The sequence below is a fragment of the Urocitellus parryii genome, chromosome 9 (genome assembly GCF_045843805.1).
Source record: "Urocitellus parryii isolate mUroPar1 chromosome 9, mUroPar1.hap1, whole genome shotgun sequence".
In the NCBI taxonomy this organism is placed as follows: domain Eukaryota; kingdom Metazoa; phylum Chordata; class Mammalia; order Rodentia; family Sciuridae; genus Urocitellus; species Urocitellus parryii.
This window is the reverse complement of record NC_135539.1, coordinates 114,498,686-114,513,150: the sequence shown is the minus strand read 5'-3', so window position 1 is coordinate 114,513,150 and position 14,465 is coordinate 114,498,686. Positions and strand designations below refer to the sequence as shown.

General features: G+C 48.2%; 1 protein-coding gene across 3 annotated transcripts in view; it reads left to right on the top strand.

Annotated features, from left to right (window-relative positions):
• Positions 1-920: 920 nt before the first annotated feature.
• Positions 921-14,465, top strand: part of Atp2b4 (ATPase plasma membrane Ca2+ transporting 4) — a 96,516-nt gene continuing 82,971 nt past the window's right edge. For 2 of the 3 annotated variants that reach the window (XM_026397243.2, XM_026397240.2), the window contains exon 1: positions 921-1,476. The gene's annotated coding sequence lies outside the window, so the exon portion shown is untranslated. The remainder of the gene's footprint in view (positions 1,477-14,465) is intronic. The other variant, XM_026397239.2, reaches the window with a different exon arrangement.

Sequence of the window (14,465 nt, the reverse complement as noted above, 5' to 3'; positions counted from 1 at the left end):
CTGCAGTAGGTGTGGGAATGTATCAGTCAATGAAGATATGTTGTGCGAGCCAGCTGATGGTACATGTTTGTACTTGAAAGCCATAAGGTTCTATGCAAAATCTATGGGTGGCACTGTTGCACAATGCTGGTGGCTGCGTAGGTGTGGGGGGGTGTGATTAACAGTTTATAGGCCATGTATAAGTGTGCATGGATGTCTGTGTGTGTGCAAATTAAATTAGAAATGTGTGCCACACCATGTGATATGAGGACAGCAAAATATATGGGCTTTGGAATCTGTCTAACTCGACCTTGAATCTGGTTCTTGTCCTGTTAAGAGAGGACACAGGTGTAACCTTGGGCGAGTCACTCAATCCTCAATTTCCTCAACTATGAAATTAGGATAATGATAAGTACTTTCAAGATTGCCGCGAGGATTGGAAATGATACTGTAGCTACAAAGGTTTGGGTGCATAGCCCCCATACAGGAGAACTCAAAAGCAGGCCAGCCATTCTATGCACTAGGGTGCCTTGGTGGCAACAGGGGCAAGAGCGAGCAAAATGTGACCTGTGTGCGAAATGTGGGCGAGGAGGCGTGTAAGTGTGTGAGCATCCAAAGCAATTCCTTCGCCTACGTCAAAGAGCTCCCTAGTCTGGCAGGGGTAGAAGGCTGGGCGGGGATGGTATAAGCGATCACAGATACCTTGGGTTTCTTGGTCCTGGGTATAAATGAGTAAGAGGTTGAGAGGCCGGTAAGAGCTGCAGGAAGCCAAGGGCCTGCAGACGCTTCCTTTATTTCCCCTCCACGTAGCAACGGTTGAATACCGCCACCCACATCCACTCCCCACCTCCTCACCCCACCCCACCCTACTCTGCGCTCCTTTCAACAAGTGAGAGCAAGCGCAGGAGGAAACCCCAAGAGAGAAGAGGATTCCTCCCCGTCCCCTTCCCATTCCCCCTTAACACAACCCAGGAAGCAGCCGCAGCGCGGAACCACCAGGCCACCTTAACAGGCGAGTAATGGTCTGGCCGGGCGCCAAGCCCCACCTCCGCTCCGCTCCCGCTCCTCCCCTTTCTCCCCCTGCTTTGCTCCGAGAGAGCCGGGGAGCCCGAGACTGGCCCGAGGTGGCTGGAGCTGTTGCCATGACAAGCATTTTCTTAAGAAAGCTCCGCTGTTGAGACCATCCAAAGCTGGGGGTGGGGAGGGGGCAGGAACTTCCTGGGGAACCATCCCTCCGAAGACGGCAAGATCAGAGACGCCCGCCCAGCTCCCTGCACCCATTTTCTTCCAAGAAGGTCCCTCTCATTGGAAGGGCTTGCGGAGGAGACCCAGCCCACTCCTCGGCCGTAGCTGGAAAGACAAGAGCGCGAGGCCAGCATCTCTAGCTTGGTTGCCACTTTGGGGAGACCGGTGGGTGGTCACCCCGCCCAACCCGTCCATGGAAACCCGGAGGGAGAGTCCCGCTTGGAGAAACCTGGGTCTTTGCTAGAAAGAGAGGTAGGCTTGCGGAGAATGAATCGACTCGCGATTTGCAAACTTTGTTTCTTTCCTCCCGATGGCTTCTAAAACTCCCTGGATTTCTTCTTCTTCCTAGTGTATTTCACGCGGCTGGGTTTGGAGGTTTTTGTATGTGTGTGTGTGTGTGTGTGTGTGTGTGTGTTTGTGTATGTGTGTGTGCGCGCGCGCGTGTGCACAGATTTGTCAAATACTGTATTCCTTTCTTATTCTCAATTCTTAAGAACCATATAAGCAAACAAGTGATTTCTTTTTCTTTTCCTAGTTCTTGTCATTCCTGGGGCGGAGTGGGGGGGGGGAGAGAGCTACAGAAAAATGAGGTACTGTCTTTTTCACACCCAAATTGAGCTCTTGGATAAAGCATTTGTTCCTCCCCATCCGTTCCTGCCCTCCCCCTCCCCCTTGGCTTGGGAATGAGACGCAGAATGGAAAACTATTGCAAAAATATTTTCCGCGTCTGTTCCCTTTCTCGAAAGCCCCAAAGAGAGAGAGAGAGAGAGAGAGAGAGAGAGAGAGAGAGCCAAGTAAGATATCTTCAACCGGAAGGAGGGGCTGCTAGGGAACCTGGGAGGGGGCACACTGGGGGGATGGGTGGAGGTAGGCTAGGAGAGGTTTTGGGGAGGGGGAGACCTGGGAGTGCACACATTCAGTTTTCTTGGCTTTGCAGAGAAACCTCAGCAGTTTCTCTCTGCCGCTTGCAAAACATCCTCAGACTTTCACGTCTATAATTAGCTGTGGAAAAAGCTGGGAGTTCCCTCGCACCGCTGTTGTTTGAGTGTGTGTAAGCGTCCAGAACCAACTGTATGAGTGTCTCTGAGGGCACCGCCCCACACATCTCTGTTCTCAAAGGGGAGGAAGGAGAAAGGGGCCGAGTTGAAAAGTTTTCAGTTTCAAGGCTGGAGACTGGGGAGCTAGCTGGTTGACAGTGGGCAATCAGTATCCGCAAGAGGGTCCCTGAGCACCTTGCTGAAGAGCTAGAAATTAAGGCTGGGATTGTCCTTTTACTCCCTCTCCTCTCACACACACTCACATACTTGGCTTCGCTGTTGGTGGAGGAGGCCGGCTGGCATCCTTCCCCAGGGCAAGACCAGCCTTACACTCTTCAATCTGTATGAGTGTGCCCATTGCTCTCTTCCAGCTGGGTGCGGAGGGCACTGGAGAGGGCCAGCACATCCTGGGAGAGGAGTGGGCACTCCAGGGCCAGAGGCACCTCCCTCTTGGGCATTCCTGCCCGACTTACAATAACTTGCAGACATGATGCTGGCGCCTGCTGGCCTGGTAGGGGGAATGTCAGATGAAGAAATAGGCGGGCACTCAACTGTCGCTGTGGGCAGGGGAAAGGACAGTGGAGAGGGAGGGAAAATGAAATCCCATTTTGCAGTGCAGCTGCTGCCTCTTCAGGGTGATATGTCTGACCAAGAGTCTTCAGATCCTCCCTATCCATCCTTGAGAACACCCTTCTGCCCCTGTTTCTGACTTTTCCCGTTTGGAGGCCTCTTGCAGCCCCCTCAGCTCTGGGTCTTCATTACTTGGAAAGAAGGGAGGAGACCAGGGTCATTCCAGACTGGGATGGGAGATGCAGCAGGGCCTAGGGGTAAGGAGGGATTGGGTGGGGAGGGCTAAGGAGGAGGACTGCAGGATGCAGCTGTTTCTTGGCCAGGCTGTTGGTGAACTGGGTTACCCTCCTTGGCGGGGGTGGGGGGTGGGATGAGAGGGTGGCTGAGGAGCAGGCTCTGGAATGAGAGGTATGGTGGCAGCTGGGAAAGAATGCCCTGGGAAGTGGGTCCTAGATCTGCAGCTGCCCCAGGGAGAACTGGGGAAGAAGCAAGCAGAAGATTTGGAGGGAAACCTACAAAGGGTCCAGGGAAGCAACAGGAATCAGTTTTCGTTTTGAGGTGTTTGGTGATTGATCTGACTGCACCCCAAGACAAGACAGTTCTACTCTACCTATATTCTGATCCAGAGAGAATGTGGCCTTCCCCAGTGGGCCGGGGCCCCAAGACAGAACCAGGGCCCTTGTTTTGTAGGAAGGGTGTAGGGAAGAAACCTTTTCTTTGCTTCCCCTGGGGAGCCCCAATCCTGCCTGCCACCATCTTGCTGAGGTGCAACTCTGAAATCGCGCCCCTCCCATCGTGGGAGCCCATAATCCCACCATTCCTGCAGCGCTCTTCCTATTTTCAGTTCCCTGCCTAGTGGGTAGATTCTGGTAGATTTGGGGAGGGCTTCGCCATGAGAAGCACGTCCCCAGTTCGCGCGCACCAGGGGCTCCTGCTCCCCGGGTCCTGAGCCCTCAGTCACGGGCAGCGTGGAAATGTGCTCCCGCAGCTCCGGCCTCCCTCCAGGGGGCTACAGGGCAGGATGGGTACTGCAGCAAACCCGAGGCTCCCTCCCTTCTCAGCTGCTTCCGCGGCCCCGCCCGATTGTCCGCCTCTCCCGCAGCTCGGCTCCACCCTCCCGGCTCTGCCCGAGTCTGTGTACTGGGTGCAGAATTTGCATTTAGAGCTGAGGAGCAGAGGCTTCCTGCCTCCCGGGTGCTGCGGAGCCTCAGTCCCTTCCCCCTCTATTTACCACCTCTATTTACCTATTTGCCCCGATTCAAGGTCAAGTTGAAGGAACACAACTTGCTGGCCCATCGGACTCCCAGTACCTAGCACAGTGCCTAAGGCACTTGGTTAAGGCTTGGAAGGGCAGTTTGGAGGAGCAGGGGCGAGGCAGGAGAGGGTGGGATGCCCTCTGGCTTTCAATTTCCCCTCTGCACCAGGGAAGCCCGCTCCCCACAGTGGGAGTGAGTGGCAGGGTGAAATTCGTCAGATTGCTGTGGTCTTTGATGTCAGAAGAGAAGTAAAATGGGAGGTGCAAGTTAAGGGGCAGAAGTAGAGCAGTTAGGATTTTCCCAAGGTGTGAGTACTGGAAGTGGTGTGTGGGGAGTGAAGGTCGCCTAATATTCTTCCCCATTCTCCTTTCTGGAAGGTCCTGAGAGTAAGGGGGAACTGGGACTGCTCAACCCAGCACTTCCCCAGCTCCCCAGCTCTGCCACCTGTCAGCAATTCAAACCTTCCCCAACAAACTCCCACAAGCTTCCATTTTTTAAATTTTTATTTTTTGTAGTGTAGGGATCAAACCCAGGGCCTCCCACAATGCTAAGGAAAGGGCTTTACCTCTGAGCTCTATCTCTGGCCTTTTTACATTTTCTTTATTATTTTTTTCGTCTTTTGAGGCAAGAACTTGATAAATTGCCTAGCAACTCGATATGCTGCCCAGGATGGCCTTGAACTTGCTATCCTCCTGCTGCCACAACCTCTCTTTTCTCTTTCTCCAATGCTCTGGCTCTAGCATTGGAGAACCAGAACCCATATTAAGGGTTAGCACTACCTATCTAGAGTAGAACATTCCAGATCCACTAAGCTCTGGAGGGAAATGAGGAATATGTTCATCCTTAGTCCTTAGGACTTAAGAATCATGCAGCAAAATTCCTCACCCTGGTCTGGATTTTCCCCAGAGGAATTCTTGGAGCCATCTGCATTCTTTTCCCCCTAGGGTTCCCTCAGGCCAGCCTCCCCATCCACCCCAGTGTCCTGGTCCTTGAAGGGCTTTAATTCCTATCATCCCCAGTTGCTGTGTGGGGGAGGAGGCAGTTAGAGAAAGGTATAATCTCTGGGTCCAGTCTAAGTGGGCTTTCTCCACTCATTTACCATTTTTTAATGAAAATATATACATATATATGATCGACATATAAAAATTATATTTATGGGCTGGGGATATGGCTCAAGCGGTAGCGCGCTCGCCTTGCATGCGTGCGGCCAGGGTTCGATCCTCAGCACCACATACCAACAAAGATGTTGTGTCCGCCGAAAACTAAAAAGTAAATATTAAAATTCAAAAAAAAATATTTATAGGTACCATGTGAAATTTAATACATGTATACATCATAATGTTCAAACCAGGGTGAACATAACTCTCTCATTTATTTTCATTTCTTTGTGGTGAAAACATTGAATTTCATTTCTCCTCTTTCACTGTAACTTTATATCTGTTGGTCCATTTATCCTCATCTCACGCCTTACTCTTTCCACCCTTTGGTAACTATTATTCTGCCCTCAATTTCTAGAAGACAAACTTTTTTCAGATTCCAGATATGAGTGAGATCATATGGTATTTGTTTTACTGTGTTGGCTTGACAAAATGACTTCCAGTTCCTTCCTGTTTGTTGCAAATGACAGAATTTCATACTTTTTAAAGGCTGGATAGTATTCCACTGTGTATGCATACCAGTATTATCCCCTCATCAGCTGATGAACTCTGCGATTGTTGCCACATCTTGGCTATGGTGAATAGTGCTACAATAGACATGTGAGTGCAGATGTTTCTTTGACATACTGACTTCATTTCCTTTGGATGTATACCCACTGGTATATCACACGGTAGCTCTATTTTTAATTTTGTGCATGGGTACTTGGCATTGAACCTGAGATCTTACTCATACCAGGCAAGCTTTCTACTGCTGAACTACAGCCCAGCCCTATTTTTAAATTTTTGAGGAACCTCCGTATCATTTTTCCATAATGGTTTTATCATTTCCCCTTTTCTATAGGTCACAGGAATGGAGCAGGCCCTGTGGAATGTTCTGTATTCTGCTTCCTCTCCCAACACCTCTCTCTCTTTGTCTCCTCTTTCCTCTTTCCCTTGTGCAAGCCATTCTTGTTCCACTGACTTATTTCCTCTGCATATGTTAAAACAGAAAGGACAGGCTCTACTTCTGCCTCCACCTTAAGCCAGTCCTGGTTCAATCCACAGGAACTTGGAGGAGGGAAGCCACCAGGACCTGGCTAGAGCCAGAGCCAAGGGCTGAGGGGGGCAGGGAAGGGGCTGTTGGTAGGCAGTGGGTGTATGTGTGATGGGGCTGGGAAAAGAGTCTGAGTACATCTCACATGAGGGATGGGGTCCCCTCCTCTGTTATGTCCCCTCCTCTTCCTGCTCTAGTTCCTCCCTGGTTCAAGTTTTCAGCCTCATTACTTCTGCATACTAGTTTCCCAAGTTTTATGCACATATCTCTGAGATGCTTTGGGGAAGATGAATAGATATGAGATCAGTGAGAACACCTTCTTCTTGCCATCATATAAGGTGGGCAAAGGGGGTTTGCTGTGTTGTTTTTATTGGTAGATTAAGGACTTTCACTAGGTTCAAGGAAACTCAACCCAGGACACCTCATACCAAAGTCTAGTGCAAAATCAAGTGCTAGGAGTGCAAACCAGTGTAAGATCTGTAGACAAGAAGACAGCAGTATCTAACAAAACGACATACACATTTACCCAACAGTCCTACTTCTAGGAATTTACCCCAAAGATATACAGTCACAAATAGAAAAAGATGTATGCATGTGGTGACATCCCCCCTCCCCACCAGTGATTGAACCCAAGGGCGCTTAACCACTGAGCCACATCCCCAGCACTTTTTAAATATTTAGAGACAGGGTCTCACTGAGTTGCTTAAGGCCTCACTTATTTGCTGAGGCTGGCTTTGAACTCACTGTCTCAGCCTCCTGAGCCACTGGGATTACAGGCATGCGCTTCCACACCCAGGTTTAAGATGTATTTGCAATAAGAAATCATGAGATGCTATCCAAATGCCCATTTTTGAAGGATTGGTTGAATGAACAGTGGTGCAGCCAACAAAGTGAGGAGGATCCCTGTGAACTGATGTGACATAATTTCTAGGATAGGTAATTAAACAAAAAGAGCAAAGTGCAGAAGAGTGTATATAGTAAGCCTCTTTTGGGGTGTGAAAGCTAGAGCAATAAGACACACAGAAGAAAGATAAACTGGAAATCAATTAAAATGGTTTCCTATGGGGGTGAATGGGAACGGAGTAGAGGAGACAGGGATGGAGTGGGAGTTTTCTATTATACTTGGTCAAACAGTTTCGATTAAAATATTTACATGGTTCAAAAAATAAATTAGATCCAAAAGAAAAAAATAAATCATAACCCTGATCACAGCAGAAAGAATGACTATCCAAAAAACAAATTATGAAGGACAGAATGAATTCAAGTGATTTTTAATCTTAATGTTCTGGTTATGTTCTTAATGGAATATATATTATTCTTAAAGGATTAGAAAAACTGCAAAGAACTTTACTTTGTAGGTATGTTATTGGTCATGGTATTGGTGTCATAAATTGGAAACTTATGAGGGTTTTGTTGGTATCGGTGTTTTTTCTTTATTTTTAATTGTAGATGTCTTTATTTTATTGTGGTGCTAAGGATTGAACCCAGTACCTCTCATATGCTAGGCAAGCGCTCTACCGCTGAGCTACAGTCCCAGCCCTTGTTGTTGGTTTTTGTTTGTTTGTTAAGGCAGGGTCTCACTCTCTTGCCCAGGCTGACCTTGAACTCCTGAGCTCAAGTGATTTTCCTGCCTCAGCCTCCCAAGCGCTGACATACTGTAGGCATGAGCCAACTTTTGCCCAGGTGGAAACTTTTTTGTTTATTGTAGAATAGATCAAATAAGTAACTACGTTGAAAGTTAGGCTTCTGGAAACAGGGTCTTACTGTGGAAGAAGAGAGATGTGTGTGTGGAATGGGGAAAGGAGAGGAAAAACTCCAAGGTTCTTTGTCTTCATGTGTCCGTCTACCAAAATGATCTAGAAGCAATGGTATACCTAGTACCTGGGTTTTTATTTCTAAGTACCCCTTCCCCCTAAAAGAAACCAGTGCTGGGCTGGGGATGTAGCTCAGTGGTAGAGCGCCTGCCTACCACAGCTCCTTGGAAAAATGCCTGATTCCAAGTCCAAGATTGCAATAGCACAGGGAACCATGTTGTGCTAGAAAGCTAGAGCTTACTCGTGTCCGAGGACACAGGAGACAGCTTAATGGGGCTCCCACCAGGCAAATGTGGGACTCACTGAGCATCAGAAAAGATAAGGATGTAGCTTATAACACATTGAATAAAAAAGATAACATGAGTTTGGTCTGAGAATTAACACAGGGCAGGGAGGACACGGGCTTGGTGGCCCACACGCCTGTAATCCCAGGGACTCAGGAGGCTGAGGCAGGAGTATCACAAGTTCAAGGCCAACTTGGGCAACTTACTGAGACCCTGTCTCAAAATAAAATAAAAAGGGCTGGAGATGTGGCTCAGTGGTAGAGGGCCCCTGGGTTCAAGCCCCAGTACCACACCACACACACACACACACACACACACACACACACACACACACACCAGATCTTCACGGGACAGGGGGAGCAGGGAGGGAAAACCTAATAGAAATGCCAGCTAATCAAATGTAGAAGTAATGACAGAGCTTTTAAAAGTTTAATCTAATTTTTTGGGCTGGAGTTGTGGCTCAGTGGTTGAGCGCTTGCCTAGCACACGTGAGACACTAGGTTTGATTCTTAGCACCACATAAAAATTAATAAAATAAAGACACTGTGTCCAACTACAGCTAAAAATATTTCTTAAAAAATTAATTTTTAATTGGCAAACAATTGCACATATTTATGGAGTATGCGATGTGATATTTTGATATGTGTATACATTATAGAATGATTAAATCAAGAAAATTAACATGTCCATCACCTCACATATTTGTCATTTGTATGTGGTGCAGGAACATTTAAAATCTGCTGTTGCCATTTTGAAATATGTCTTACGTTATTATTAGCTCTTGTGACCATGCTGTGTAATAGATCTCAAGAACTATTCCTTCTAACTGAAACTTTATGGCCAATTTCTCCCTATTTCTCCTGCCCCTGTCAGAACTTTAAAATTGACCAGTTTTCTTTTTCTTTCTCTCTCTCTCTCTTTTTTTTTTTTTTTTTGGTATTGGGGCCCTCACTACTGAGCCACCTCCCCAGCCCTATTTTCATTTTATTTAGAGGCAGGGTCTCACGAGTTGCTTAGTGCCTCACCGTTGCTGAGGCTGGCTTTGAACTTGCGATTCTCCTGTCTCAGTCTCCTGAGCTGCTGAGATTACAGGCGTGCGCCACTGCACCCAGCTAAATTGACTAGTTTTCAGCCTCCGGTATAGTAACTGATTCACCATAGGCTCACTAATGCGTGATAAAAGTACTGGGTAAAGGTTGGTCTTTTTTGGAGGCAGGTACTGAAGATTGAACCCAGGGCACTTTACTGCTGAGCTATATTCCCAGCCCTTTTTGTTTTTATTCAGAGACAGGGTTTCTCTAAATTGTTGAGGATCTAAGTTGCTGAGGCTGGCCTTAAATTTGTAACCCTCTTGCTTCATCCTCCCAAATCACTGGGATTACAGGTATGCACCACCACTACCAGCATGCTTGATTTTTTTTTTTTTTTTGGGGGGGGGTTACTTTTTACAAAAGGGGAAAAAATATATATATTTACAACAAAGAGACCCAGTATTTTCTACCTTAACCAGGTGGAACCACCTGACAGTAGAGCCACCTTAAATCTTATAGTAAGAGGCTCAACCATACTGTCTGTGTTCTTGTCTGAATTGTTTATCCTGACGTTAATTATGAAGAGACAAAAGAGAAATCTAGAATGTGAGCCATTCTAAATATCAGCAATTCTTCAAAAAAAAAAAAGAATATCATAAAAAAAACATAAAAATTGTGTGCTACAGGGGCAGGATGAGAGGTGGAAACTAATCTAGATTAAAAGAAACTAAAGAACTGGGCACAGTGGTGCAGGACTATAATCCCAGTGACTCAGGAGATTGAGGCGGGAGGATTGCCAAGTTTAAGGCCAGACTCAGAAATTTAGCAAGGACCTGACTAAAAATAAAAAGGGTTGGGGATGTAGCTCAGTGATTGAAAGCCCCTGGGTTCAATCCCCAGTTCCAAACAAAACAAAACCCGAAGAGACATTCTAGCCAAAAGTAATGCATAAACTTTAATTAGATCCTGGGGTTGGGGGGGGGGTATTGCAAAAGGCATCCTGGGACAGTCAGGATTTTGTGAGTATGTATGCACCACCATAGTGTGTGTGTGTGTGTGTGTGTGTGTGTGTGTGTGTGTGTGTGTGTGTTACTGGGAGATGGAACTCAGGGCCTCATGCATGCCAGGCAAGTGCTGTACGACTTAGCTACATCCCCAGCCCAGAAAATTTTTAATATAGTAACTAAATGGTACGTAATTATTTAGTTTTTTTTAGGTATGACAACAGGAATATGGTTTTGTAGGGGAATATCCTTATTTCTAGAGATTATTTAGGAATAAAGTATCTGCAAGTTATTTTAAAAATGGTCCAGCAAAAATGTTTGCAGCTGGGCGTAATGGCGCATGCCCATAATCCCAGCAGCTAATTCCAAGTTCTAGGACAGCCTGGGAAACTCAGCAAGACTCTGTCTCAAAATAAAAATAAAAAGGTCTTGGTTTGTAGCTCGGTGGTAGAGCACCCCTGGGTTCAATCCCTGGTACTGTTAAAAAAAACCACAAACAAATTAAAAAGATATGTGTATAAATACACGTGTACCAAGAGAGAGGGCAGTGGTAGCAATTGGTGAATCTAAGTGAAGAGTCTGTAGTTGTTTATTTTACCTTTTTTTTTTTTTCAACATTTCAGGTTTGACATTTGTCACATACTAAGATAGGGAGAGAAGGCCTAGATTTCTGGCTCCTCTCACCTGTCTCCAGACCCTCAACCAGCAGGAGCATCTGTCGTAAGCTCTGAGCTGCTAAGAGTCCTCTCAGAGCACACAGAGGAATTTTCCTGAGATGGTGGTGGCCCATGGGGTGTCTTCCCTTCCTTCTTCCTGCCCCATGCAGGAAGAGTGGGCCAGCTGGGCTGGGACAGTGCAGGACGGGCATTTACCCACTGTGTCATGGATGAGGAAAGGAAGCCTAGGAACTGAGGCCTTCCAGAATCATCCACCTACCTTTTGAGGAGTAACAGGAGAAATGCACCAGCAGCCCAGAAGTAGTTAATGACCAGTCTTTTGTGTCCCTTTTGGGATTCATTGAGTCTGAAGGAACCTGGTGGTGCCTGCCTGGACCCTTCCTGCCTGGGTTAAGCAAGGCCTCTGAGGTCCCCCTTTGGCATACCTAGCTGCGCTGTCAGTGACCCAGAGCTCCTGGCTCTGGAGAGAGCTCAGGTTTCCCAGGGCTGCTCTACCTCTTTCTCTCCCTCCTTCTCATCCCCCCTCATCCCCCGACCCTTCTCCTCTCTCTCTGGGAACCTTGGGCTGGGCCTGGCATGACTCAGGACTCTTCACAAGGGAGAGGGCTATTGATCCTTCAGTCAGTTGTCAGGGACCCTAATAGAGCAGGATCCATGAAGTTGGAAAAGCGGTGGACAGGGAGAGCGAAGGTCTAGGGGGAGATTTTGTGGCTTTTGCCTGATGAATGACCTTGATATCTCTGGGCCTTCATCTCTCTCACTGTACCATGAAACCAAGTTTTTGGCGTCTAACCATTTCTCTCTGATCAAGACCCTCTTCTATTGAAGACAAAAGTGTAAGATGCCCAAATCTTTCATCATAGAGTCTAGCACCATGTAACAACCTCCAGCAAAGTTCAGTCTTCTATCCAATATGACCAAAAGAGACCAAAATGGACTGTCTTTGGACAGAGGTTTTAGGTTCCCCACCTCCCCCTGCGTGGAACTTCACTTAAGAAGTACTTACTCAGTACCTTCCAGGACCATGATTCTGCTATGTCCTAAGCCAGAAACTTAAAAAAAAAAAAAAATGGCTAGAGGTTGAAGTCCAGAACTTTTTAGGGAGTTTACTGTCTTCTAGGGAACATGACCCTTCAAGGAGTTATTAGATTGAGCCATATGAAATTGCCAGAGTGCAACCACTTTTGACCTACAAAAGGCAATTTCATATGGTTCAACCTGATGTTAATGGTATTAGACATTGAGAATCAGGGACTGCAGTCAATTCTGTGAGCTGGGGAGGCTAGGTTTTTATCTGAATGGTGGGTTGGGTTAAGAGAAATTCGGTAAAGCTGCCAACTGGTAGGCCAGCTTGCTCTCCTCCCTCTCCATTCAGACTTTGGGTCCTGGAGGTGGACATATTGGGAAGCCCTGTCCAGACTCCCATTGACATTCTCATGTTAGCCTTCCTGAAGCTGGCCAGGGTGGCTGCCCCTGGGTAGAGAGGACTGTTCCTGTCCTGAATGCACCATCCATCTATTCTGGACTGTTCCTATCCTGAATGCCTAGCTTCACATCTCGGCAGCTGAGGATGGAGGAAATTTTAAGGAAACAGGAAACACCCAACCCATTCTTCCTTCTGTCTAGTGTTAGACAGGAATAGGAATGCATGCTTGGCACAGGGACCATGACCAGGTAGGTGATGGTGGGGAGCTCTTGAAGGAAAGAATAGCTGGGAGTGGAAGAGGTGTTCCTGGCGGGGGGGGGGGGGGATCAGAATTTGGCAGGTTTTAACTGGAAATGATTCTTGGAGGAGGTGATCAAATACAAAACAGGATTTGAAGGGAGAAAGGATGGCTGAGATAGTGGAGTGGGGGGAGACGGGGAGGAAGAGGTGTGCTGCTGCAACCCGACTGCTTGAGGACAGGGTAGGGAATCGGCTGCCCTGGCAGGTGAGGAGGCTGTCTGCTCCCACCCGCTGGACCGCCTCCAGCCTTGTCTGAGCCAGCGCTGGTGTCGCGGGCGGGATGGCATCTGGCCGCAGCGGTGGTTTGCTGCCTGCCTGCTTTCCTGGCGCCCATGGACCATTAGGATGATTTTTGATGTTTCCTCCCTGCCGTCTGCACGACAGCCTTCCTCGTGGGGAGCACGGGTAGGACATCTGTTAGGATGCGAGGACAGGCTCAGCTGGCATCCCAACTTCTGGGAGCTTGCTGACCTTGTATAGGGAGGCGGGTTACCAGGCCTTGTCTGGGGGCAGCTCATCTGATTGAGCCACACAGTATGTGAGGTGGACAGAGTTGACGAACTGTTCCAATTTCCTTCTTTCACGACCAAGAAAACAGAAACCTAGAGACTTGCCCAGGACACTGGGCCAGTTTGAGGAAAAGCTGAGGCTACAGCCCAGTTCCCTCTCTCCATATCTGACAGGGTGTTCCACCCCATCAATGCACCATCCTTCCCCACGCAACAGGGAGAACCGTTCCTGATCCTAGAGATGATGTTCCAGATGCGGTGAGGTTGGGTGCTAGGAGGGCTTGCTAGAGCCCACGGAACTGCTGTGCTGTGGTTGCTGATGTTACAATCAAGGTCATTAGCACTAAAGAAAATGCAAAGGAGAAGCACTCTTGGCACCGCCCTTGTCCCAGGGTAGCTCCTAATGGAGCTGGGTTTCACCTTTCCACAGCTCCTCTGGACCTATGCGCACATACGCACCCGCGCGCACACACACTCACACACATGGGCCTGGAGCTGGGAAAAGCAGGGTAATTGCAAGGGGAAGCTGAAGTCCTGGGGACAGGTCCGCAGAGCCTTCCCCTTGCCTGGGACTCCCTGGCCCTGCCCTTTCCTCAGGGCGTGGCTCCTGTGAAGGGAAGGTCAGAGGAAGTGCTGTGGGGGAGGGAAAGCACTCCAATCTCCGTTTATTCCTTGGCATGGACTACACCAGGTTGGCCGCTGAGCTCTGATTTGGGGTCTGAGTCAACAAGGCAGAGCCGCTCTATGGTGACGACACAGGTCGATTTTATTGCCAACCACAATCTGTCATTCATTTGCTTGTTCATCTATTCATTTATTCATTCAACCAACATGAAGTGAGTACAGACCATATGGCAGCCACTACGTTAGGGGGTGAGGAGAAGCCATATCCAGGAGACAGGGAGGAGTTAAGAATCCCTGACCTTCACCTCGGAGAAGCTTTTCCGGAGCTGGGGACCCACACAGCAAGACCTGACTATGGCAGTGTTCCAAGAAATTTCCCTGTTTCCCTGGAGAGCACTTTTGACCCCTGACTTCGGGAAGGTAAGGCACGTCTGAGCTGGGAAGGGGCGTCAGACCCCATTGCTAGGCAGCCCTGGAGTTGCCGATGAGTGGGCCAGGGCGTGGTGTCGAGGCGGATGT